The sequence below is a fragment of the Gorilla gorilla genome, chromosome 4 (assembly GCF_029281585.2).
Source record: "Gorilla gorilla gorilla isolate KB3781 chromosome 4, NHGRI_mGorGor1-v2.1_pri, whole genome shotgun sequence".
Lineage (NCBI taxonomy): Eukaryota > Metazoa > Chordata > Mammalia > Primates > Hominidae > Gorilla > Gorilla gorilla.
In genome coordinates this window covers 111,070,205-111,094,544 of record NC_073228.2, presented here as the reverse complement: position 1 = coordinate 111,094,544, position 24,340 = coordinate 111,070,205, and the positions used below count along the sequence as shown (strand labels likewise).

At 39.5% G+C, this 24,340-nt stretch overlaps 1 long non-coding RNA gene across 2 annotated transcripts in view; it reads left to right on the top strand.

Annotated features, from left to right (window-relative positions):
- Nucleotides 1-4,086: 4,086 nt before the first annotated feature.
- LOC129533506 (uncharacterized) overlaps nucleotides 4,087-24,340 on the top strand; it is a 222,011-nt gene continuing 201,757 nt past the window's right edge. For both annotated transcript variants that reach the window (XR_008679777.2, XR_008679776.2), the window contains exon 1: nucleotides 4,087-4,203. This is a non-coding gene — a long non-coding RNA (uncharacterized lncRNA). The remainder of the gene's footprint in view (nucleotides 4,204-24,340) is intronic.

The following is a 24,340-nucleotide window of genomic DNA, read 5'->3' as shown; positions in this document are numbered from 1 at the left end:
TCACCTCAGGGAGAAATAGGCAAGATCTTAAAATCTCTGCTATAAAATCTGCAAAGCTACCCACCACTACCTCGTCCTCATTTCCTTCACTCTGTTTATTATGGGAGGGAGCCTGATATTTCTAAGGCCTATCATTCCCCATGTTTAAGTCCCTTCTTCCTCTGCTTCCTGGCTACCACTCACTATTCTTTCACATTTTATTTCTGTGTCTTAAGTCTCTGATCTTCCCTTCTTTTTCTTCCATTTAGAAACACAATAAATAAACAAAAACAAATATAAAAACTTCATTTTATCTTCTTCTTCTTCTTTTTTTTTTTTTTTTTGAGACAGAGTCTTGCCCTATTGCACAGGCTGGAGTGTAGTGGCTCACTGCAGCCTTGAACTTCTGGGCACAAGGGAGCCTCCCACCTACTGAGTAGCTGGGACCATGGGCGTGTCCTGGAACCACAGCTGGCTAATTTTTCTTTTCTTTCTCTTCTTCTTCTTCTTCTTTTTTTTTTTTTTTTTTTTTTTTTTGCAGAGAAGGGGTCTCACTTTGTTGCCCAGGCTGGCCTCAAACTCTCAAACTCCTGGGCTCAAGTGATCCTCCCACCTCGGCCTACCAAATTGCTGAGATTACGGGCGTGAGCTACTGTGCCCTCCGAAACCACTTTCTTGATTCTAGTTAGCTCTCCCTCCATCCATCTGCTGCCTACCTTTCTTCTTCCTTTCACAGCTACACTTCTTTAAAGAGTTGCTACCAAGTGACCTCAAGCTAAATTTGCAGTTCAAAAATAGTCAGAGTATTTTGGTAAACATCAGTAGGTTCTGATCGTTAGAGGTGGAGAAGGATTTATGGCTCCTCATTGTCATCTTACTTCCAGGTAGTGTGTTATAATGGATGCAAGTCTTAGTTTGAAATCTGCTATTTATACCAATATTTGTTATAAAATAGGCACAAAATGTATAAAACCAGTTCCTATAAAATCAACTGAGACCATTGCTGTCTTTTGGCATTTGCATGAAAGAATTCCTCTAAAGTGACACCTGATATTCTGTGGGACTTCTAATTGGATCGGGCGGCAGAGCCCTGTATGTGTGGAGGACACAGGAGTTGGAAACCTAGGCTCTAGTTAGAAGGTGTTAGGCTATTAGGTTTGCTAAATTCTTTAATTTCTTTCAGATGGAGAAGATAGAACCCACACAATCTCTTTTCTTCTCCAAATATCATGAACCCTACTCATTTCACAAAAGAAAATTTATTTCCAACATCCATTAAGGTAATTAACTATCTGGGGTAGATTGAGATAGTATTTGAAGCACTTGTCTTAGTGCCTCTGTAAGTCTAGATTCCTAATGACATTCATCTAAGAGCTAACTAACCTCCTACTGAGGTCTGATTAAAGTTAACTTACATACACCTATGAATCATACGCTTATTCTGAAGAATTTTAAAGCATGCGACTACTTAGTCGTTGAACAATTGTCACTTATCCTTATTTCTGCTCCATTCTCACTTGCAGCTATATCCACTCTCAGCTGCCTTCTGTCCCCATTGCCCCAAAGAATTGTTCTTTCTAAGGTCATTAATAATCTCCGAAAAAATTCCAGTGGACACACCTCAATCCTAGTTTTACTTCATTTCTGGTTGCATTTAGCACAGCTGGTCATGTCCTCTTTCTAAATATCGTACCCTACAGATTTGCTTCCTGCCACATTAAGCCACCTTGGCCTCCTTGGTTGGTTCTCCAGGTAAAGAAGATGGAGAGTGAGCAGAATGGTTTCTTTCTCGGGGATGACTTTCCAGGTTCACCTCAAATATTATTACCTATCATTCCACCTAAAAGATGATAAAAGATACAGAACCAAGACTTGGAGCTTTGTAAAATCAGATGTTAGCTGGATGCTGAAGAACCATAAAGGAGTCGGAGAAGTACAGGCCAGGGAGGTAGAAGGAAAATCGCCACAGGGTGGAGAGTCGGGAGTGTGTTCCAGGAACAGGAAAATTAGACAACATATTAAACACCACCCAATTAGGATGAGGTCACGGAAGAAATCAGAGAACAGATAATATGGAGCTTGCTGGTCATGGTTGTGACAACAACAATATCAGTGCAGTGGTGGGGACAGAAAACAAATGGGGCTGGAGGGGGTAGAAATGAAAATGGGAGATAAGAGTGAGAGAATTTCTTTAGAAAATTTTTATTGTGAATTGGGGCAGAGAAATGTAGTAACAGTTAGAAGGGGATATAGGATCTGTCTTAGTTCAGACTGCCAGAACAGAATACCATAAACTGGTTTAAGCAACACACATTTATTTCTTACAGTTTTGGAGGCTGGGAAGTCCAAGATCAAGGTGTCAGCAGATCGGGTGTCTGGTGAGGCCATTCTTACTACAGCATGCTTGTGTACTGATGGGAAAGATCCAATAGAGAGAAGGAAATTGATGATGTAGTAAGGAGGGTATGAAATCCTAGAGAGGATGAGGAGGATGAATTTTATAACACTAGTAGGGGGATTGGTTCTTGATAGGAGCAGGACAGTCCTTCAAATATAATAGAGAAGAGAGAAAATGGTTAACTTTATAATTTTAGAGTTGGAATGAATAGGAATTTAATAATTTTTAAAACAATTGGGATTGTCAAATAGCTAGAAGGAAGAATGTTTGCCTTCTGTAGAAATTGGGTGTAAATAACTTGTTAGAATGTTGAAGGTACATTGCTACATTTGCTCCTTGGGAAAAGCTTTTCCTATAATATATAAAAGTATAATAAGGAATATCAGGCATGTGTGTGTATGGGTACTCAGGTAAAGGATGTGAGATGCACATGGATTCTGGACTTTTATGTGACTGGGCTAAGATATGCATATTGTCATTGCTTTAAAAATGCTATACTTTCCCATATGATTTGAAAGATAACTGCTTCAATGGAAGATAATAATTAAGAGGCAATAGCATAAATAATTTACATCCAATAAATTCACTTTCTTAATTGGTAAGTCAAAATGATAACAATGGCGATGCCTTGTTGATTCACGGACCACCTGTACACAGAACAAACCTATCAATTAAATGCAGGTTTTTGTTCTAAAAGGAGGGTGTGTCCTGCTCTCTCTGTGAGAACTTCAACACAAAAAGGTGAAGTACTCTGTTTTGCAAGTTTGTGAACAAGTGGTTTTGCTACAAATTCACCACCATCACCACACAGGATGTGCTTGAGGGAATGCTTTTTGAGGAAAATTTAAAAATACCAAGTGTCAATGACCACTCTGGTGGTTAAACAAAATCTCGGGCAGCATACTGCTGCAGACTTTTAGCTTCTTCATTTTTTTTTTTTTCCTTTAAATAGAACCAATTAACTCTTACTTGAATTTTCCAAATACATGAGGTTTCACTACCATTTTGGAGGAATGGAGCCAGCGTTTTGATTGTCACACATAGACTTTCACTAATGTATTTTTCCTCAAAGGCAACTAGATATTCATGTTACTATTGCTTTTCCTTAGAAACAGAAGTCTCCCGATCATAATTACAGGCTTTGAGCAAAGGCAACAGTAGTGAAGAAACCCAGAGCTCTGTAAACATTACTGAAGAACCATGCCAAATATATGCATAAATTCAGGTACGGGGAAACTTCGGGCTTAATGTTCTTAAGATGATATTTGAAGAGTGTTTCCAAAAATAAGGTTTTATAAGGGATTTTGGAAATTTGTTTGTTTTTAAAGGAAGTTTTAGCTTGTCTGGTTGTGCAGATAATCTTCCCTTCCTAAATCAGTGCCTTGCTGTTTTGTTAAGTCCAGGGCCCTGCAAACTGAAACAAAAGGTGCGAAGTTCTTCTCATCCATCTTAATGGGGTGTTAATGACTGCAGAGGCTGACTGAGACCATTTAAATGTGAGCGCTATTAATCACCTAGAAAAAACACAAACACCCAGCTCAAGCCACTAAAATGTAATTGCAAGGGACAGTTTGGTCTAATTTTGATTCTGAATGAAGACTTGTATAAAAAAAAAAAAATGAGCTGCCTCCAAGCCAGCTTGGCAGATTTAAAGCCAAGCCTACAAGCAACTGCCTGCTAATCTTTTATTGAGATTTGAAGAGGTGGTTTCTTCCATGAACTTCCAGTTTAGCTCTTCTGCCTCTAGTGAACAACTTTTACCAATGGTATAAATTTCTACTAGGCAGTCACTTGCCAAATTATATTTCCTTAAGAGGACTTCCGATGTATCCTTTGACTTGGAAATGTGTGTGTGTGTGTGTGTGTGTGTTTTAAGTGCTTCAAGGATATTTTATTCAAGGTTTTAAATAATTTCCTGTTTCCATAACTTGCTTGTTCTGACTCTTTTTGCAATGTGTTTGTCATGTCTGAAACTATTGTTTTTCTCAGATTTTGGCAGGGTTGGGGGTGGAATCGGCGGTGGTGAATCTTGGCTTTAACTTGGCAAAATTGGCAATATTTCTGGAAAACAAAATGAAAGGTCTAGAGGAGCATTTTTTTTTTTTAAATTGTTGTTGCTGTTTTGCAGGGTGGGTTAACGGAAGAGTAGAAACGTAGCAGTTCTACTTTACAGAAAATCAGAGTCTGCCTTCTGTATTAAGTGTAATCTAATGTATTAAATTGATAGAAATACACATGGTGCTAGGTTTCTGTTGAGGAATGCGGAGTTTGGCACATACTCTCAGTCATCTCATTCACACATTGCCTGAAGTTTGAGATTAGTAATCAAGGTGTGGTTTATTTATTTTTGTTTTTCTATACATGGCCAAAGTGCATGATCTGTCTTTAGGGTATGGGGATATGGGAGGTAGGGGGATCTCCCTGGTCCAGGGTTCTTTGCCTGTGACATTGTTTTCCGTCGATAACTACCGCTGGGGACAATGACCTGGCCTGGCCTGATCTGAACCAGTTTCATGTACAAGATGCAAGTTTGGAGGGTATTTATCTCAACTGTTGGACATGTTGTTGATTTTTATTTTTTGACAGGAGCAGCCAAGCCACTTTTGGTTTCACCACTCCTTACATTCACCCTTTGCTTGTTGCCTAGGGCAGAAGGCACTTGGAAAGTTCACAAAGGAAATAAAATACTTCAGTGGCCTCTGAAGTTAAATAAAATACTTGTCTAAGGGTTAGGTCTTTCCCTCCTCCCTTTCCCAATGGAAAGAGGCAGAAAAGCTGTGGATTTTAATAAGGCTAACATTCTAGGTTTGGAAAAGGTCAAGTGACCACAAATGCCTGATAAAGTATTTGCTTTTTTTCAGTATAACATTTGAATTTTAAAATATGATATTTAAGGCAATTATTCTTCAGAAGTTCACTAACTTCAAATGAGTAGGTTCTAAGGGCTAAAAATGCTCCGTACTATCCAAGAGTTGTCACTAATGTTGCTGTCATTGTCACTTAAGGGAGGATTTGAAAGGTAGTACGTTCAAGATATTGCCAGCCTCTTCCCAGTGCCTGGTGGGTGGGGAGAGAAGAATGGGTTTAAAAGGCAATTTGAGCTGTAATCAGATAATATCAATGTATACATAAAGTACAAGTTATATGTTGTTATTTAGCATCTTCAATTACCCATTGTGAAAGTTAGGGGTGAATCTTTGGAAAAGCAGTGAATGTTGCCCACTTCCTCTTTTTCTCTTCCTGTTCTATTATGAGTTGTCAGTTAGCCTTTCTTTGGTCCTTCTAAGTTTGAAGTGTGCAGAATATTTAACATTATTCTACTTCTTCTAAGTTAATTTTTAAAATTCTGAAGTTCCTTCTTTTAAGGCTACCTGTGTGTTAAGATAGCTGTTCAGGAGGAAGCGTGGGAACTGATTTAGTTTTCCCACCGAGAAGCCCTGCACGAATTCAAGTATTAGCCTTGATTCTGACTCTGCAGCGGCCTCACTGTGTGGTCTTGGCAAGAGGTTGTTATATCTCAGTTTCCCTATCTGTATAAAATGGGGTAATTACCCTAGCTTACTCAGTAAGTTATAGCCTTGAACAACAAATGAATGATGATAAAGTATTTAAAACTACAAGAGAATGTAGAAATTCTAAGTATTACAGTTTTATTGCCTTACAAGGGGTGATAAAGTAAAAGTGAGGTTTAATAACAAATTGAAATTCCTAGATGAAAGGGACTGGAGAAGTTCAAAGTCATTTTATTATTATTAATAATAGGTGTTGTACTGCCTTCGTTCACCCTCCTCATCTAATCAGCATGCATTCCTTGGATTAAAGGGAGTGTTCTCTCTCCAAATGACTTTTATCTACAGTGTTGAGACATTCCTTATCCTGTTTTATGGATATGGAGTTTTGAATAACTATAAACAACTCCATTTTTTAGAAACTTTTTTTTTTTTTTTTTTGAAAAGAAGAGAAGCCAAGTTGCCTCTTGGTTCACCTTCGTAAGTATGTGAAGATGTTTATGTGAAGCTCCTTCACAGTTCTGTTCCTGTTTGTGAGACCCCAACCTCCTTGCTCATGGATTTATGTTGTTCACTCCACAGACATTCTTAGTTTCCCCTTTGTCTACGTGGAAAGATTCCAATTTTATTTATATAGTCTCAAATCATATCTCTAATTTTAATACAAAACCTCTGTTAAGTCAGAATAAATGGAAAGCATAAATACTTTAAAATGCTTTACTTTAAACATTTGCAAGAGTGGAGAACAGATTGTAGAAATTTCTCAAGTGAAAGGAACTTGACATACATGACAAATGTGAGGCTCACCTGGCTGAGGGGATGAGAAGATGTGGAGCCAGCATCGGCAGGAGTCAGAGTGAGGCTAGGCAAAAAAAGTATTCAGCTTCAAACCACTCTTGTTCTTTTTTCTTTTAAAAAATTTTTAAGGCCTGGCACGGTGGCTCTCGCCTGTAGTCCCAGCACTTTGGGAGGCCGAGGCGGGTGGATCACAAGGTCAGGAGATTGAGACCATCCTGGCTAACACGGTGACACCCCGTCTCTACTAAAAACACAAAAAATTAGCCAGGTGAGGTGGCTGGCGCCTGTAGTCCCGGCTACTCGGGAGGCTGAGGCAGGAGAATCGCTTGAACCAGGGAGGCGTAGGTTGCAGTGAGCCGAGATTGCACCGCTGTACTCCAGCCTGGGCGACAGAGCGAGACTCCATCTCAAAAAAAACACACAATTTAAATTTTTCACTTTTTAGAACAATTTCAACGTTTGGATACAGAGGGTACATGTGCAGGTTTGTTACAGGGCTATATTGTGTGATGCTGAGGTTTGGGGTATGGATCCCACCACCTAGATAGTGAGCATAGTACCCAACAGGTAATTTTGGTAGTTTTTAAACCCACACCCTGCCCTCACTGACCCGTCTAGTAGTCCACAGTGTCTATTGTTCTCATCTTTATGTCTATAAGTACCCAATGTTTAGCTCCCACTTATAAGTGAGAACATGTGGTACTTGGTTTTCTGTTTTTGCATTAATTTGCTTAGGATTATAGCCTCCAGTTGCGTCCATGTTGCTGCAAAAGATATCTTGTTCTTTTTCATGGCTGAGTAGTATTCTATGGTGTGTATGTACCACATTTTTATTATCCAATCCATCACAACCATGCTAGTTCTGAATCTTTTACCCTGCTTGGTGAAAACCATAATGAATAAAGCATGCAAAATTTATTTGTGCAAAAGAACAAATAATGGCTTACTGCAGTAGTATCTGCTGGTAAGTTCATTTTTTTAATTCAAAATCTTAATAAGGATCTTCTTTTTGATATTGAACTATTCTGGGATTATGGGAAATGGAAGTATATTTAATATTTAACAAATTGACAAGAGACACAGTGACCCTTTAGATAACTGGAGTTAAATAATGACAGAAGAAGTGTTCCAAAGCAGTAGATAATTAAATGTCAAACAAGAGTGGCAGCCAGTGAATGCTGTGGGCCTGGCCTGGCATGTTGGAGGTATTCAAGAAATACTTTTGAATGAGTTCACAGGAGGCTTGGAGTGGCAGCAAAGTCTTGGAGGCCGTTGTTAAGGGAGCGGACTCCTGGGAGTCAGTTTGGGTTTAGGGATTGATGTGGAGAAGGGATAAGAAAAGGCATTCGAATTGGAAGACCATGGGGAGAGTTGCGAGGAGGGATGATCACCGTGTGTTCACAAAAAATGAGTAAATCTGTGACTGAAGTGGGGGACTGGCAACTCTTTAATAAAATCACTGCAATGTATAGCTCAAGCTTGTCCAACCTGCAGCCCATGGGCTGCATGCGGCCCAGGATGGCTTTGAATGCAGCCCAACACAAATTTGTAAACTTTCTTAAAACATTCTGAGATTTTCTATTTGTAAACTCTCTAAATACATTATGAGTTGTTTTTTGCAATTTATTTTTATCTTTTTAGCTCATCAGCCATCGTTAGTGTTAGTGTATTTTATGTGTGGCCCAAGACAATTCTTCCTCTTGCAATGTGGTTCAGGGAAGCCAAAAGATTGGATACCCCAGGCACTGTAGACTATTCATGGAATTGTATAGTTTCTAAGTACTTTGTAAGTTTCCATTAGTTGTGTAAGGCTAAAAGCCTACAAGGTGGGCTGAAAGGTTGTCTCTTGGGAAGCTGAAGCTATGTGGCACCACTTTGAAGGGAGACGCAGTTTGGGGACTCCTTTTCAGAGAAGTGATAGCTAATGATATGCAACTGTTGGTAATTAAACTGGATCGGAAGGCTTAAACTATTAATACTTTCCTCTTCTGAACTAGATTTTTAAGCAACTGTAAATGCAAGCAGGTAGGCTAAGGAAGTCAGGTGATGATGCAAGAACTTTAAGGAGTGCTTACCTGTGCTGTGACTGAGATCATAACATAGACAATCTCCTACATTTTTTTTAAGGATAGGAAGCCCCTCCTCACTGCCCCCCACCCCCCCATGTGAATGAAAGCATATTGAGGAAATACTTAATAATTAGAATCAGGAACCTGATGAAGAATGGCTTGTCAGTGACTCACTCAGTATACTGGGGCTGAGTTGATTTTTACCAACTCAAGTTTTACAATCTCATTAATGATTGTTAATAACACAGACAAAGAAAAATACTGCCTTGTTTTCTTTCATCATTATGTGTGAATGTAGCTGCCATTTAATGAGTGCCTGTTACATTCTAAGCTTTGCATATGTGCTTTCAGATATTATCTCCAATTCTTCTCCACATCTCCAAAGTGGTTGCTACAATTCTTCTATAGTAGGAAAAGCAGGAAAACTGAGCCACAGAGTGGGTTAGCAACTTTTTCATGCTTACCCAGTCAGGATTCAAAACCTGGTGTGAGTCCAAAGCCTGCACTCTTTCCACTGTGCCGCACTGAGGAGTCTTCTCTGCGTAAAAATTAATTTAAAAATGTGTTATCACTCTTTTAAAATCTGAAAGTAATATTACCCGGACTACTCTGAGAGTGTATGTATATATATTTAATTACCCTTGTATAAGCCTGGAGGCATTTTCACACAACCGCCTCAATGCACTTTGTATATTCTAAAGTTTTTCTATAGGCAGAGATTTAGTGACAAACTAAAGTTAGAGCCATGTGCAGAGAACCCCTTGCCCTTTTCCTTGCTGACTTGGCTTCCTGCAGCCTATTGAACAGAGGCTGCCAGAACCCATGTGTGTGTGTGGAGATATCAGTCCTGAAAGCAGAAATTGGCAATGCTCGGAGGACGAAAATGGCTGCAGATGTTGAGGGCGGGGGAGTTCAAAAGCAGCTCTGTTATGTGGAATCCCACATTTGAGACCTTTTTTTTGGGGGGGGGGGGGTGATTGGGAAACTAATAGCCCTCCACATTTGAGTTAAAACATTATGCTGCTTTCAGAGGAAATATAAAAGAGCCCTTGCCTTCCCTGCTTAGGCTGAGGCGGCCCTCCCCTTTGCGGCTCATCAACCTTGTGCTTCAGCCTTGGGCCTGGATTCACACCTCCTCCTTGTGACTGGCACTGGTTGAAAGGGAGGATCATGGCCAAGATGTGATCTGGCTGAACAGAAGGGTGTGGTGCCAGCATGGAGCCCCTCTCTCATGTCTAACCCCCATCACTTCATCAGACCATTTCTTTGGCTTCCAATACTTCCATTATTATTTTTTTTGAACTTGGCATTTTTAGACTCAATAGTATACATATTGCTTAATAAGTACAATTCCTCAAATATTAAAACATCAGTAGATTGCCTGTTTTCTGCCTTTACTCCCACCCCCAACCCTCCAACCCCCAGGAGGAATTTATAATCCAAAATCAGTTGAACAAAACTTGATCCTGTTGTACTTTCCAGAACACTCACTTGTTCCACTGAATTCTTTTCTCTTAATTAGATTCTGGCGAGGTATATGTGCTGTCTTTGTGGAGTCTCATCTCCTGTGCTGTATGTGTGTACATCTCAGATCAGTCAACCAGATCAATCTCTCAACTGTGTGTCAATACCTTAACCACACCACCCACTCATCAACTTTTCGTTTGAGTTTCAGTCTTTCATTTCTCAATTTCTCACTTATGTTCAACTGCTCATATGACCCAATGAATAATTCCTTTTGTCTCTCCTCTCTATTATCTTTTGTCCCAGCAATAGAGTCAGAACCTGTGACTTGGCCCATGAACAAGCTTTCGGGCCATGTGGTAGAACTGGATGAGAACTATGGGGTTAAAAGTCTGGAGACAAGACTATTTTTTCTGGTTCAGCAACCTGGGGTTTTGAGTAAGTCTGTTTGCCTTTCTGAGCCTCAGTTCCCTCTTTTGAAACAGAGCTGATGATTGATCTGTAATATTCATTATTCATTGAAGAAGTAGCTAATGAGTGCCTACTTTTTGTGGCTCTGAGCTAGATGTTGTGCAAGGGTGAGAATATAGACACGGTCTCTGCCTGGAGCTTATATATGGGAGTGTCAACTGTCATTGAAGAATTCCACAAGTAACACACTTATCAACCATTATAAGTGCTATGAAAGAGAAGCACAGGGGGCCACAGGAACAGACAACAGATATACTAACCTAGTGGGAACAGGGGAGAGGGATATGTCAGCATGTCAGGACAGGGATATGGGTTTGGATGAGGGATTGTGCAAGAATTAATTAAGCAAAGGGGAGGGGAGAGAGAAGCATTCAGGGCAGAGGAAATAGCCAATGTAAATGCCTCAAACAAGTATATGGAAAGAAATGAATGAAGACCACCAAGGTTGAGAGAGACTACAATGGGAAAGGGAGGCTTAAGATGAGGCTACAGATGTAGAGAGAGGCCAAATTAGGTGAAACCTTTAACCTTAAATTGTATTCTAAGTACAATGAAAGGATTTGAAGACAGTGGAGTGGCATGAGGTTTGCTTTTTAAAAGTCACTCTGCCTCTGATTAGAGAATTGGTAAGAGGAGGTAGAAATAAATGTGGGGCATTTTTAGTTTTCTAGGCAAGAGAAGAGAAAAAGAGAAGAGAAGAGAAGAGTATAGCATAGAAGAGGGTGGTAGAAGAGGATGGAGAGAAACAGATGGTCCCTCCATGTTTGTCTCTGATGCTTTTTCTTGTGAACCAACACTATCAGCCACACAGGAAGGGATCTTGACTCTTCCTGCATTAGGTTTTTGTTTCAGCTTCACATTTGGCACATTGTTTACTTTGTCTTGCTTATTCAATATTTTATTTCCCCCATTGGATTTGAAACCTCTTATAGCAGCTACAATGCCTTGCCTACCTTTTTATTTTCTAAAAAACCTGGCTTTACATATAATGGGTGCATAGTCAGTGTTCTGGTTGGGTCTATGCTTTTCTTTATGGGCAACTTTATTGGTTGATGTGATACCCCCATCCAGAGGCAGAGCTGAGGGATTTGCTGGCAGGCCTGAGAGGTCTTTAGCCTAAATGTTAGGTTATATTAGGTGGAATTTACTCTGCTATCCCTGAGGAAACAAAGGAAGGAGAAGGGTTGTGGTGGGAGGAAGGGGAAGAAAGATAATTTCTCCTTTGAAGGTCTTAGTTCGGAGTCACACTCTTCCCTGCTTCGTATTCTCCTGCTGCAGCACTGCCGACAGAATTCTCACACACACACAGTTGCCTAGTTATTTTAAGTGTGATAGTAGGAGAAACTTCTGGAGTGTCAGGATCATCGACTGAGGCAGATGAAGCCTCACCTGGTGCTGACTATAGGTTTCGTTGCTCTGAGGTGGTCACTGCTTACTCTTCTGAGCCCTTCCTAACCTTTCAGCAATCTGTTCACGTGGTTCCTATTCTCTCCTCAGAGGCTGAGGTACTTTCTTCAGCTACTTTGTAGCCATTGGCAGAGCACGGTCCTTTGCTGTTTGGATCCCAGATCGACCCCTTTTTGGTGTCTGGTTGAAACTCTTGTCTGAGCTGCCAGTTTCTTCAGAAATTAGGAGTTTTGTTCCGGGTGCTGTTTCCATAAATTCTATTTCCTCTAGGTTTCTTTCCTTTTGTGCTGCAAGAGACTTTTAATAGTCATTCTTCAAATTTGGGGACTTCGGAACAGTTCATGACAGGTATTTTCTTTCCCTCATCTGCTTTGTTAAAGAAAAAATAATAGGAGAAGAAACTTTAGCTTTCCTCAGTGCCGTTCCTTTTTCCTCAAAGCCTACTTTGAACTCCTTCTACTACAGTCCCTTTATAGGGCTTGTAATAGACGATAACGTGCTAAAAGCAATCTCTGTTAGACTCTGGGAAGTCTCATTGTCTTCAGTTAGACTCTTTAAGATTCTTAAAACCCCCCAGGCACATTTAAACTTAAAAAGCTAGACCTTGGTCTGGGATCACCCTTCATTCATACTTATTTTCTGGTGAGAGTGGTATTTTTCTCTGGCTGATATGTTTCAATCTAGAATTACAAAATACTTGTGGCTGAAGGTCACTTTAGAGACCATCTCAATTCTTATCCATACTCTTATTCTGTTGTTAAGAAACCTAAAGGCCTGGTGAATCAAGTAGTTTGTCCTAAGTCATTTAGTTATTTAGTATTAATGACTAGAATCTTTGTCTTCAAAGGCCTAACTTTCCATTCTTTGTAATTCTCTACTTTAATTTTCTACCGAAAGTCATACAGCAGGACAAAGACATTGTGTTCTCACAGGGCATTGCATCATTCATTCCATCAATCATTTAACAAATATTTATTGAACGCCTATATAAGCAAGGAGCTGTGCTGGTGCATAACAAGTATGCATAAACAGCTTGATTTAAATACAAGCCAAATACAATTAATTTCTGTTAACCATTTATAATTGTAAGTTCTTTTCCGAGGAACTGAAAAAATACAACCAAAATATTTTATGGTTCTACCATGTACAGACAGTTATTTTAGAAAGAACAGGGAGAATGCCATGTACTAATTATGCTGAGTTATGGATTTCTTGAGTTTTATATAAATGTTTTGGTATGAAAAGAGGCGGGGTAAGCAAGCTTAAGTTTTCGTAAAATAAATGTTGGAAATTAAGACCATCTTCAGAATAGCTACGTGGTGGATAAAAAGTTTAGAAAATGTAATGTAGAGGCCAGGAGTGGTGGCTCACGCCTGTAATCCCAGTACTGTGGGAGCCTGAGGAGGGCAGATCTCTTAAGATCAGGAGTTTGAGACCACCCTGGCCAACATGGTGAAACCCTGTCTTTACTAAAAATACAAAAATTAGCCAGGCATGGTGGCAGGTGCCTGTAATCTCAGCTACTGGGGAGGCTGAGGCAGGAGAATCCCTTGAACCCAGCAGGCAGAGGTTGCAGTGAGCCTAGAAGGCACCACTGCACTCCAGCCTGGGCAACAGAGTGAGACTCTGTCTCAAAAAAAAAAAAATAAAAATAAAAAAGGATGTAATGTGGAATGAAATTGTTCTCTCTGAAAACTGTGATCAAGTTGTTTGTTTTACAGGTGGCTTATTATTACATCTTGAAAGGACTGGATATCTGAGCACTGTCTGACATTACTTTTGACTTCACTGGAGCAACCTAGAAAGAGATGTCTCAGCAGTTTCTTTATCAATCGCTACCTTTGAATTTAGCCTTCTGTGGTCATTTTGAATAGCAAGCATCTGAGACAGCAAAGGTGGGCACAAGTGCCAAAACCACAACCCATGGTCAAAAGGATCGTCATCCATTTGGGGATAAGAATCATGATATGACGTTCAAAGAGTGCCATGTCAGGAGTCAGAGGGCCTGGGTCTGTGCCTAGTGCCAGCTTTTCTTCCCTCGTATGACCTCCTGGCAGGCCACCTAATCCTATGGATAATTTTTCCTCACCTTTAAAATAGTGATAAAAGCTCCTGCCTTACCTATGGCATGACATTATTTTGAGGATCAAATGAGATTGCTAATGCAAAGCTGCTTTCAGAACTCAAAGACCTCTGGGAATATAAGGCAGTTTTTGTTTTTAAAAACCTAGAAAATTGACCAGTAACAGAAGTATTTACCTTGCAGAAATTAGTGTTTCCTTCTTTGGTGGGTGTTGGGAGTCTGTGCGCATATTTTACTCTGTGGAAAGCACTTCTGTTCCCCTTGCTTTGAAACTGGCAGGAGATAGGCTCAGTGCTGGTGGGAAGCAGCTAGCCTCTCTTATCCCTTCAAAGAAGCAAGAACGGGACTGAATTTTATTAGAGAGGCTCAGTGTGATGGACATGATGAGGCAGCAGCCACTGGATCACTCCCAGTCATCTCTCATTCCCGCAGAGTCATGGGAACACTTCACAGACAACTGATGTGAGGTTCTGAGTCATGTTTGCAATGTTTCCAGGTGATGGCTGATACCAAATGTTTCTTTTTCTTTTGTGCCAGGGCCGTAGGTTCTGTTGTGTCATGATAGAAAGGAGTAAAAAAAAAAAAAAAAAATCCTTTTGCAATGCTTGATTGTAGAGAAGATTTTATTTTACATTCCATTATTTCGTACAATAAGCTCTCATTGAGTGGGCACCATAAAAGGCATTAGTGATACAGGCCTAAGTGTTTGGGAAGACTGTGCCATGGAGTAATTACATCATATTGTGGTGGTAAAGTTCTGGGTTGAAGCAGTTAAAGCTGGAATACTTCCTTCATATCTGTGCTCTACTTATCTGGCAACCTCAGAAGGTATGTGTTCTAGAAAGTGCAACGGTAAGATGGCAGAGATTATGTTAGTTTGACTTCTGTGGAACACATTTTCATTCCTTCTTTACCCTGCCTTTCATCAGCATTCAGCATTGTGAGAGTAACAGAAGTGGGAAATAAATTTGGGTTTGTCTGAGGCACAAGCTAGCAGTTATTTATGTTAATATATTTATTTAATGACTGTTTAATTAATAAGCAAGATCTTTGCCTTCAATTAACATAAATTCTAGCTAAGGGCACAATGGTCACACAATGTAGAAATTCCTAACATTTTGGGTGTGGATTTATGGTATGGGAGTTTTATTGTAAAGGGCCTACAATAATACATCAAGCTAATCCAAACAAAGGATATGCTATTAGTTTTAATGCATATAGGATCTATACTATACTAGAAGAAGGTTTGTTAAATGCTGATTAAGTATGTATTCTCAACCAACAGATTGAGAGATTACAAATACAATGCGCTATCCCTTGAAATTTTATAAATTTAAAAAGGATTTAACTTTTATAAAATTAGAAGTTAAAACCTTTGGGTTGAGGTTGAGCCTCTCTGAGTGTAGGTCAATGCAGCAAAGATAAGTAAGATATAGAAAAAAAAGCAAATTAAAAGGAGCAGGGCACAAAGACTTAAATGTGATAGGTTAGAGATCATTAGCTATGGAATGCCACCTCTGCCTTCATCTCCCATTGTTTTGCTTCATGCTCTTTCATTTCCAAGAATTTTGACATATCTTGCCTCATACGAACTATACAATAACCCATGAGGTGAGAAGCGGTGCAGAATGGCTATTGCCTGATTCTTTTATCTTAAGACTTTCCAAAGCTGCTAATGTCTTGAAGGATAGAGATAGAAGGGACTGAAGAGATCATCTTGTCCTGCAAGCCTTATTTCCTCTAAGGAAACAGAATTTCCCAAATGCTAAGGTTCTTGTCCAAGGTTATACAACCAGGTTGTGGCAGAGGCACGACCAGAACCCCCAAATCTAGTCTGACTCAAGCTGTTTCTTTTCTCTCTCTCTCTCTCTCTCTCTCTCTCTCTCTCTCTCTCTCTGTGTGTGTGTGTGTGATGGAGTTTCGCTTTTGTCACCCAGGCTGGAATGCAATGGCACAATCTTGGCTCACTGCAACCTCCACCTCCTGAGTTCAAGTGATTCTCCTGCATCAGCCTCCTGAGTAGCTGGGATTACAGGCACGAGCTACCATGCCTGGCTAATTTTTGTATTTTTAGTAGAGACAGGGTTTCACCATGTTGCCCAGGCTGGTCTCAAATTCCTGACCTTAGGTGATCTGCCAGCCTCATCCTCCCAATGTGCTGGGATTACAGGTGTGACCCACCATGCCCAGCCAAACTGTTTCCACTACACTTTATTAACTCGTTGTTGGGGTCAAGTTCAACATCATTCAAATATTTGATCTGAGAGTAGAAAGTGCTGTAACTGATGAATTAAGGAAGTATGAATTTGAATTTATAGTTCATGCGACTGATCTTTTCTTTTCATCCAGTCTTTGAAAATATATGCTCCTCCAAACTAGCAACAGCTTAAGAGTCCACCAAAAATACAATTTTGTAAACTTCTTGTTAGTGTTCACCTAATTCTACTGAAGATGATAATCTTTAAGTCAGCATGTATTTATTCTGTGAAGTCATTACAAATGTACTACTTACCTTAATACGAGTGAGTAAATATGTTCTTTCTTCATCATTTACGCATTCTTTCTGTACAATAACTCCGTTCTCAAGCCAATATCAATGCTAATTCTGCATTAAGAAAGATAAAGACATAAAACACTGTGTTGCAATAAATATCTGGCAAGCCACAGAGACACTATTTTAAAGAAAATTGTCTCAAGACACTTTAATGGTTTCTATTGCTATGGTTGCAGAATTACTGAGGGCACATTGGTAAGAGGACCTCTATTACATCTATTAATGAGATTTATAAGAACACTAATAGGTAAATCCAAACCTAACTCCATCAATAGTGATGCAAATTAGTGTAATTCTAACTATTCAACTCAGGGTTGTAAATATTCATGCAAATTGTCTATTATAATGAATACAGACTTTGCATGTTCTAAATACAAAAGAACATGATGTATATGTTGACATCATGACAGAAAGCAAACTATCAACAGGGTGAGTAGTCTGATTTCAGTTAAACATATAAACTCTAACAACACATCTGCTCTCATTGTTGAAGAAGAAATGTATACTACCAACTAGAGATTTTAGGACAGAGGGTTTAAATATTTTCCAACAACTTTCAATGCCATTGACCCATAGTTTTCTTCATCAGCCTGAGTAGTACTTGTAAGACCATCTGCTGGGTTCCGAGGAACACCAGTAATTTGCTGAAGAGTGAAGGAGATTAAAACTTAATACTGGAGAACAGCTCAGGCATGGAGAAACTGGAAAAATGTATCGTGGCAGCATAATTAATTAACATTCTGTATGGGTCTGAAGGGAGAAAGATTTCTATGTAGGTGGAAGTGAATGTGAGTCAATGCAATAAAAGTATGTGATCTTAGTGAACTTTGCCATTCAATGATTTAAGGAATCTAAATCATTACAAAGTATTTTTTTTCCCACTAACTGCTTTACTTTATAGCTCTCCTTGGAGATCCTGCTTGATAAATAAGATTGCCTCATTATTAGGTCTCTGTGGTCCTTAAATATCAAAATTAATTTAGATGGAGATGAATGCAAGTCTGATTTTTAGTTAATTCCAATGCCACAGTCAGGCTTTGAGGTCTTTATTTATTTTTATACTTTTTTTTTTTTTTTTTTTTTAGAGACAAGGTTTCATTCTGTCTCCCAGGCTAGAGGGTTGTGGCATGATCATGGCTTACTGCAGTCTCGACATCCCAGGCTAAATCAATCCTCCTGCCTCAGGCTTTTGAGTAGCTGGGACCACAGGTACATGCCACCAGGCCCAGCTAATTTTTAAAAAAAATTTTTGTAGAGACAGGGTCTCATTATGTTGCCCAGGTTGTCTTGAACTCCTGGGCTCAAGCAATCCACCCACCTCAGCCTCCCAAACTCCTGGGACTAAAGGTGTGAGCATCCTGGCCTGAGGTGTTGATTTCAAATACACATTCTATTGCACTATCTGACCTCAAAGAATTAATATTTTTTCCAAATCAGAATAAAAAGGGGAAATACTGTATTATCTAGGTAGCCATTGTCCTGGATGCTGGATAAGCACATTCAGGGAAGGACACGCTGGATTTGCAAATAAACACTCTTAAATATTCACTTGATGTATGATCGTCTTATACATGTTTTTGTATTTTCGTGTGTGTATATGTGTATATGTATGTATATGTGTGCAACTATTACTCTATTTTTCTATACATATTAAATCCTTGCCTTTACTGTCTTGCTCATGTTTCTTCTGAAGATTGTTTATTCCATCCAATGTTCCATCAAGGGTACCTTGTTTCCATGATGTAATTCAGCTAATGCTATGTTCTTCTGCTCCAGATGGTTTCCAAATTTCTTTCTCTACCCATAAATGACAATATTCCTTGGCATTCCAGTTCTCAAATATGTGCAAATCACAATCCTTTATGAGTTTAGCCAAACTACCTAAAGTCCAGAAAGAGATCTAAGACAATGAAGGATGGCCAACTAGTTAAAGCTCTTCTTACCCTTAGATTTTCCACACCTAATAATCACCACCATCAGTTTAAATAAATTCAACTGCAAAATGGTATATAAAAAAATTACTTTCATGTCTCTCTCCAGAGACATTTCAAAGTATGTCTTTTTAGTTTTAAAAATATATACATCATGCAGAAGCAGCAGCAGCAGCTCCAAACCAGAAAAAAGTCATGAAAAAGGAATAATGAGGTATAGTGAAAGAATCCCAAATCAGTCCCAGCTGCTGAACAATTAGGTTAAATTGCTAACAGGTGTGGAGAAGAGCCTATGTACAATATTACCTTTTGTCAATGCGCCTTCTGAAAGGACTTTTGGTTGTAAAATTCCCAAGGCATTTGTAGTATTTGGAGGAAATGCTCTGTGTGTGTGTGTGTGCGTGTGTACCCCTATACCTATACATACATCCATCCACACAAAATATATCCATCTTTGATAAGGTTTATTTTCTTGTTTGTTTTTTTGAGACAGGGTCTCACTCTGTTGCCCAGGCTGAAGTGCAGTGGCACCATCTTGGCTCACTGCAACCTCTGCCTTCCGGATTCAAGTGATTCTTGTGCCTCAGCTACCTGAGTAGCTGGGATTACAGGCACATGCCACCATGCCTGGCTAATTGTTGTATTTTTAGTAGAGATAGTGTTTCACCATGTTGACCAGGCTGGTCTGAAACTCCTGGCCTTATGTGATTTGCTCTCCTCAGCCTCCCAAAGTGTTGAGATTACAGGCATGAGCCACCGTGCCCAGCCTGTTTATTTTCTTAATATATCTGATTTTATAATAAAAAAATTAAATTTTCATATATAGATTGTGGAGTAGTTAGGAGAAAAAGGGGGTTGGAGTATCTACAACCTGAGGTCCTTGGACCTGGAAGTTTGTATGGAGGGCTTGTGAGATAATAAATCCTTCAAAGTACATTCAAAATTTGGGGCATATTTGCACTAATTCTTGAAAGAGATGTTAAAGGCTTCTTCAGCTTTCCAAAAGAATCTGTGAGTCTCTTCCTTAAATTTTATAACTGATGTGGTCAAAAGAGCACAAACTTTTAAGTCAATCAGCCCTATGTTAGAATCTCTGAGTATTACTTTTCTGAACATGTTTCTTTACTTTTAAAGTGGGGATAGTGCCACTGGCCTCATTGGATTATTTAAAGCAGATTCTCAAACTTCAATGTTCATATTAATCACTTGGGAGGTTGTTAAAATGAACATTGTCTCAGTGGGTCTGGTGTGGTGTATGAAATTCTGCATGTTCCAGAAAATCCCAGATGATGTTGATCCTGTTGGTCTGTATATCACACTTGAATGGCAAGAATTTCAAACACTGGTTCTAAAATTTGAGCACACATTGAAATTACCTGGGGAGTTTTTAAAAAGTACTGATTCCTGTGTCCCATGTCCAGGCTCCTGATTTAATTGGTATGGGGTGCATCCTGGGTATGATGATTTTTTTAAAGTTTTCTAGATACTTTGAATGTGCTGTGAAATTTGAGAATCTCTCATTTAAAGCGTAGTGTCTCAGCCAAAGAAACTATCAACAGAGTAAATAGACAACCTACAGAATGGGATAAAATATTTGCAAACTATGCATTGAACCAACAAAAGTCTAATATCCAGAATCTATAAGGAACTTCAACAAAAAAACAAGCAAAACCAACCAACCCCATTAAAAAATGGGCAAAGGACCTGAACAGACACCTCTCAAAAGAAGACATACACGCAGCTAACAAGCATGTGAAAAAATGCTCAACATTACTAATAATTAGAGAAAGGCAAATCAAAACCACTATAAGATACCATCTCACAACAGCCAGAATGGCTATCCTTACAAAATCAAAAAATAACATGCTGGAGAGATTGTAGAGAAAAGGGATTGCTTACATGGTGCTGGTGGGAAAGTAAATTATTTCAGCAACTGTGGAAAACAGTTTGGAGATTTCTCAAAGAGCTTTGAATTACCATTTGGCCTAGCAATCTCATTACTAGGTATATTCCCAAAGGAATATAAATCATTCCACCATAAAGACACATGCACCCGTATGTTCATTACAGTACTATTCACAATAGCAAAGACATGGAATTAAATGCCCATTGATGGTGGACTAGATATAGAAAATGTGGTACACATACACCATGGAATACTACACAGCCATAAAAAGAATGAGGTCATGTTCTTTGCAGCCACGTGAATGGAGCTGAAGGCCATTATCCTAAGCGAATTAATGCAGGAACAGAAAACCAAATATCGCATATTTACATTTATAAGTGGGAGCTAAACATTGTCTACCCATGAACATGAAAAAAGGAACAATAGACAGTGGGGACTACTTGAGGGTGGAGGGTAGGAGGAAGATGAGGATCAAAAGATTACCTATTGGGTACTATACTAATGACCTGGGTGACAAAATAATCTGTACACCAATTCCCCACGACACACAATGTACCCATGTAACCAACCTTCACATGTACCCCCGAGCCTAAAATAAAAGTTAGACAAAAAAGCACAGTGTCTGACACATATTAGATGCTCAATGATCATTAATTTCCTTAGGAGGCTCCTCAATTATTGGAATAGGATAATAACATAAAAGACTGAAGTATTTTTTTTTTTTAGTGACATAAGGGCTGAGAAGATTGCTAGGAACTAGAGAGTTGAATTCTAGTCTTCAATGGACTTGTTCTGAGACCATGGATATGGTTTCTTATCATTTCCCTGTTTCTTGTATTTAAACAAATGGGAAGAAGGATATTTATGTTTTGACCTCAGATATTTATTGGGAAAAATTAATATTTATAAAATGATTTGAGACCTATGGATAAAAGAGTATTCAAAACATTTAAAGTACAGGAAGGGAAAGGATGGATATTCTTTAAAACATTTCAGTAATTGGCTCAAAACAAGGAGAGACAAAATTGAGACAATCAAGAAGAAAGGAGGTGGTGGTCAGGGGGATGATGATGTTGACATGTTTTCTATAGATGCTTGGAGAAACAACACAAAACCAGTTTACATTAGTTCATTTTACGGCCCCTGATAATTTTAAAGGGCCCTCTCTTCTATTAGGAGCCACATTTCAACTCAGAATATAGGTTTTTGAAATCTTCTTACCCAGGCACAGGCTGTGGGAGCCACCCCTGACTAAGCTGCTATTATCACCAATCCTTGCCAGAAAGAACTCCCAGCTTTTCATGCTCCATCACCAACCCTTTGGGAATGTTTTAAGCAAATGCTTTGAAATTTGTAAGTGTTGATCTCATTTATGAGATTCCAAATTCTTTGAGGGTGAAGTTCTTTGCCATTACTATAAAACATCAAATATTTGGAAAGGCCATTTATTGAGGCGGGTCCAACATGATGTTTGTGAAAGAGAGCAAGCTCCTCTATGCACTGGACTCAGGGAGATGGAATAGAGTGATAGGAATGCAGGCCAGGCGTCTTCCTTTCTCCCATCTGGAACAGGCTGTCACTCTTGGTCACCCTGCTCTCAGCCCTGGCAGCTGACCTGCATGGGCTACAGTCGAGGGCTCCCTCGTCTTCTGGCCTCAGGTTGAATTTGGTCCATGGTATACCCTAGCAGGAGACACAGGGAGGGAGGTGAGAGAATTGGGGTTTGGATTCTTCTAGTTTTCTTCCTGACAGTCTACTTTGGCTACCTGTTCTTGACTAAGTTGCAGCTTCTGTTAAGATGGCCCTCTCCACATGACTCTCCTTCCTGGTTCCAGTAACTGCCCCTTTTCTTCCTCCTTCAGGCTTATGATGGAAACAGTCCCTGTGTTGCACTGTATGTTGTAGCTTATTTTCATTTTGACTGTGATTTTGTAAGTAATCCTTTAGATTATTCTTATTTGGTATAAATGGAAATAGTATGAGAGGAGGGACCTCATCTCTGTCATTTCCTATTATTTTTGTTGGTATTTGCTGAATGAACAGAAAAATAAATGTTTGAAACTTCTTCACTGGCTGCATTTGAACACTTGACTTAGAGTACTGATTAGTTATCAGGGGAGCCGCTCTGTTCGTGATGGCAGTCTCCCTGTGGTTAAATTTATCTCAGAGGTAAGGTCATAAGTAGAACTTTTCCATGCTCCTTTTGCTTAGATTTATTTTTAAATTCTTAAATAATATATGGAATTTAAAAACCATAATATGGGTACTGCATTAAAACAAATACATGTTTTTAACATTCCTCTCGCGTACTGAATTTAGTAGGTCACCTTCAAATGTACGTAGAATCTGCAGAACAAAGTTGCTAAGCAGTGTCCAGTAAGCAGCAGACCCACATTGCTTACACCCCATTCTTCTTGCCCTCTCAGATTCTCCACCTCTCATTCTCACTTTTTTTCTCCTCTAGCAATAGAAGCTTCACTCACTTCTGAGATGATGATTGGCTTGCCTCACTTTCCCCTCCTGGGGTAAAAAGTGTCATTTTCTTTGGTATTCACTTTGAGCTTCCATTTGTTCTAGTTAGCAGGGAATCCAAACTTTCTCTTGTAATCCTCTTCCAAAATTTTTCTCAGGAGCAGCTTAAATAAGTCCATGAGTAAGGGCTCCATGAGTAGGGTGAGATTTCTGCAGCTGCTGAATGTCGGACAGCTCATTCTCCACTCTTGCTTGTCTCCTCCAGAACCTCCTTGCTGCTGTCACTACAAGAGAGTCCTGCTGTCATTGCTAGGATTTGGTCTTGGATGGATCTGACATTGAAAGGTAAACCTGGTATTATGGGCTGAATTGTTTTTCCCCAAATTCATATGTTGAAGCTGTAACTCCCATTAGTCTTCTAACCCTGAGAATGTGACTATATTTGGAGATAGGCCCTTTAAAGAGGTAAATAAAGTAAGAGGAGATCACCTGGGTAGGCCCTAATCCTAAATGACTCATGTTCCTATGAGAAGAGAGGATTAGGACACAGACTTACACAAAAGAAGATCATGAGAAAACAAAGGGAGAAGACAGCCATCTGCAAGCCGAGAAGAGAGACCTCAGAATGAAACCAACCCTACTGAGACTGGATCTTTGACTTCTATCCCTGAGAGTTGTAAGGCAATACATTTGTAGTGTTTAACCCCCCGGTCTATGGTACTTTGTTATGACAGTCCTACCAAATGAATACTCTTGGCATCTTTACGCCTCCATTAGCTTGGATGTCAATGTGGGATAATTCACCAAGGTTTTGGTGGCACCTGCAGGAATAAAGAGGTGTACTATGTTGTCCTTGGGTAGAAAACACTAGGCCCTGAGTGTTACGGTTTTACTGCCAGCCATTTCACTTCATCCAGATGGATACATTATGCAAGGTACTTAGGAGAGCTTTTAGCACTAGATATCAGTTGTGTCTGCTCCTGACATGCCCTTGGTTCTTAGGGTGGGAAGACAGACCCACTTACGTTCAGGATACCAATAGGATTTTAACTTATTTGGAGGCTTAATTCACAAAATAGCTCTTTGCTACTGCTATCACTAGTACTGTTAGACTTGTATTCCTTGGCATTTAGATCCCAAGACAGGAAGAAGTCTCTTTTTCCCCCAGCCTCATGGCCTGCCCTATATTCTGCCCTAGGATTAATTATTATCTTAGGATGGTTGCCAGGGTAGGTGTATCCATTTGCTTAAGGAGAATCTCTCATCAACTGAGGTATGATTGTTTGATGTTAGTGTGTT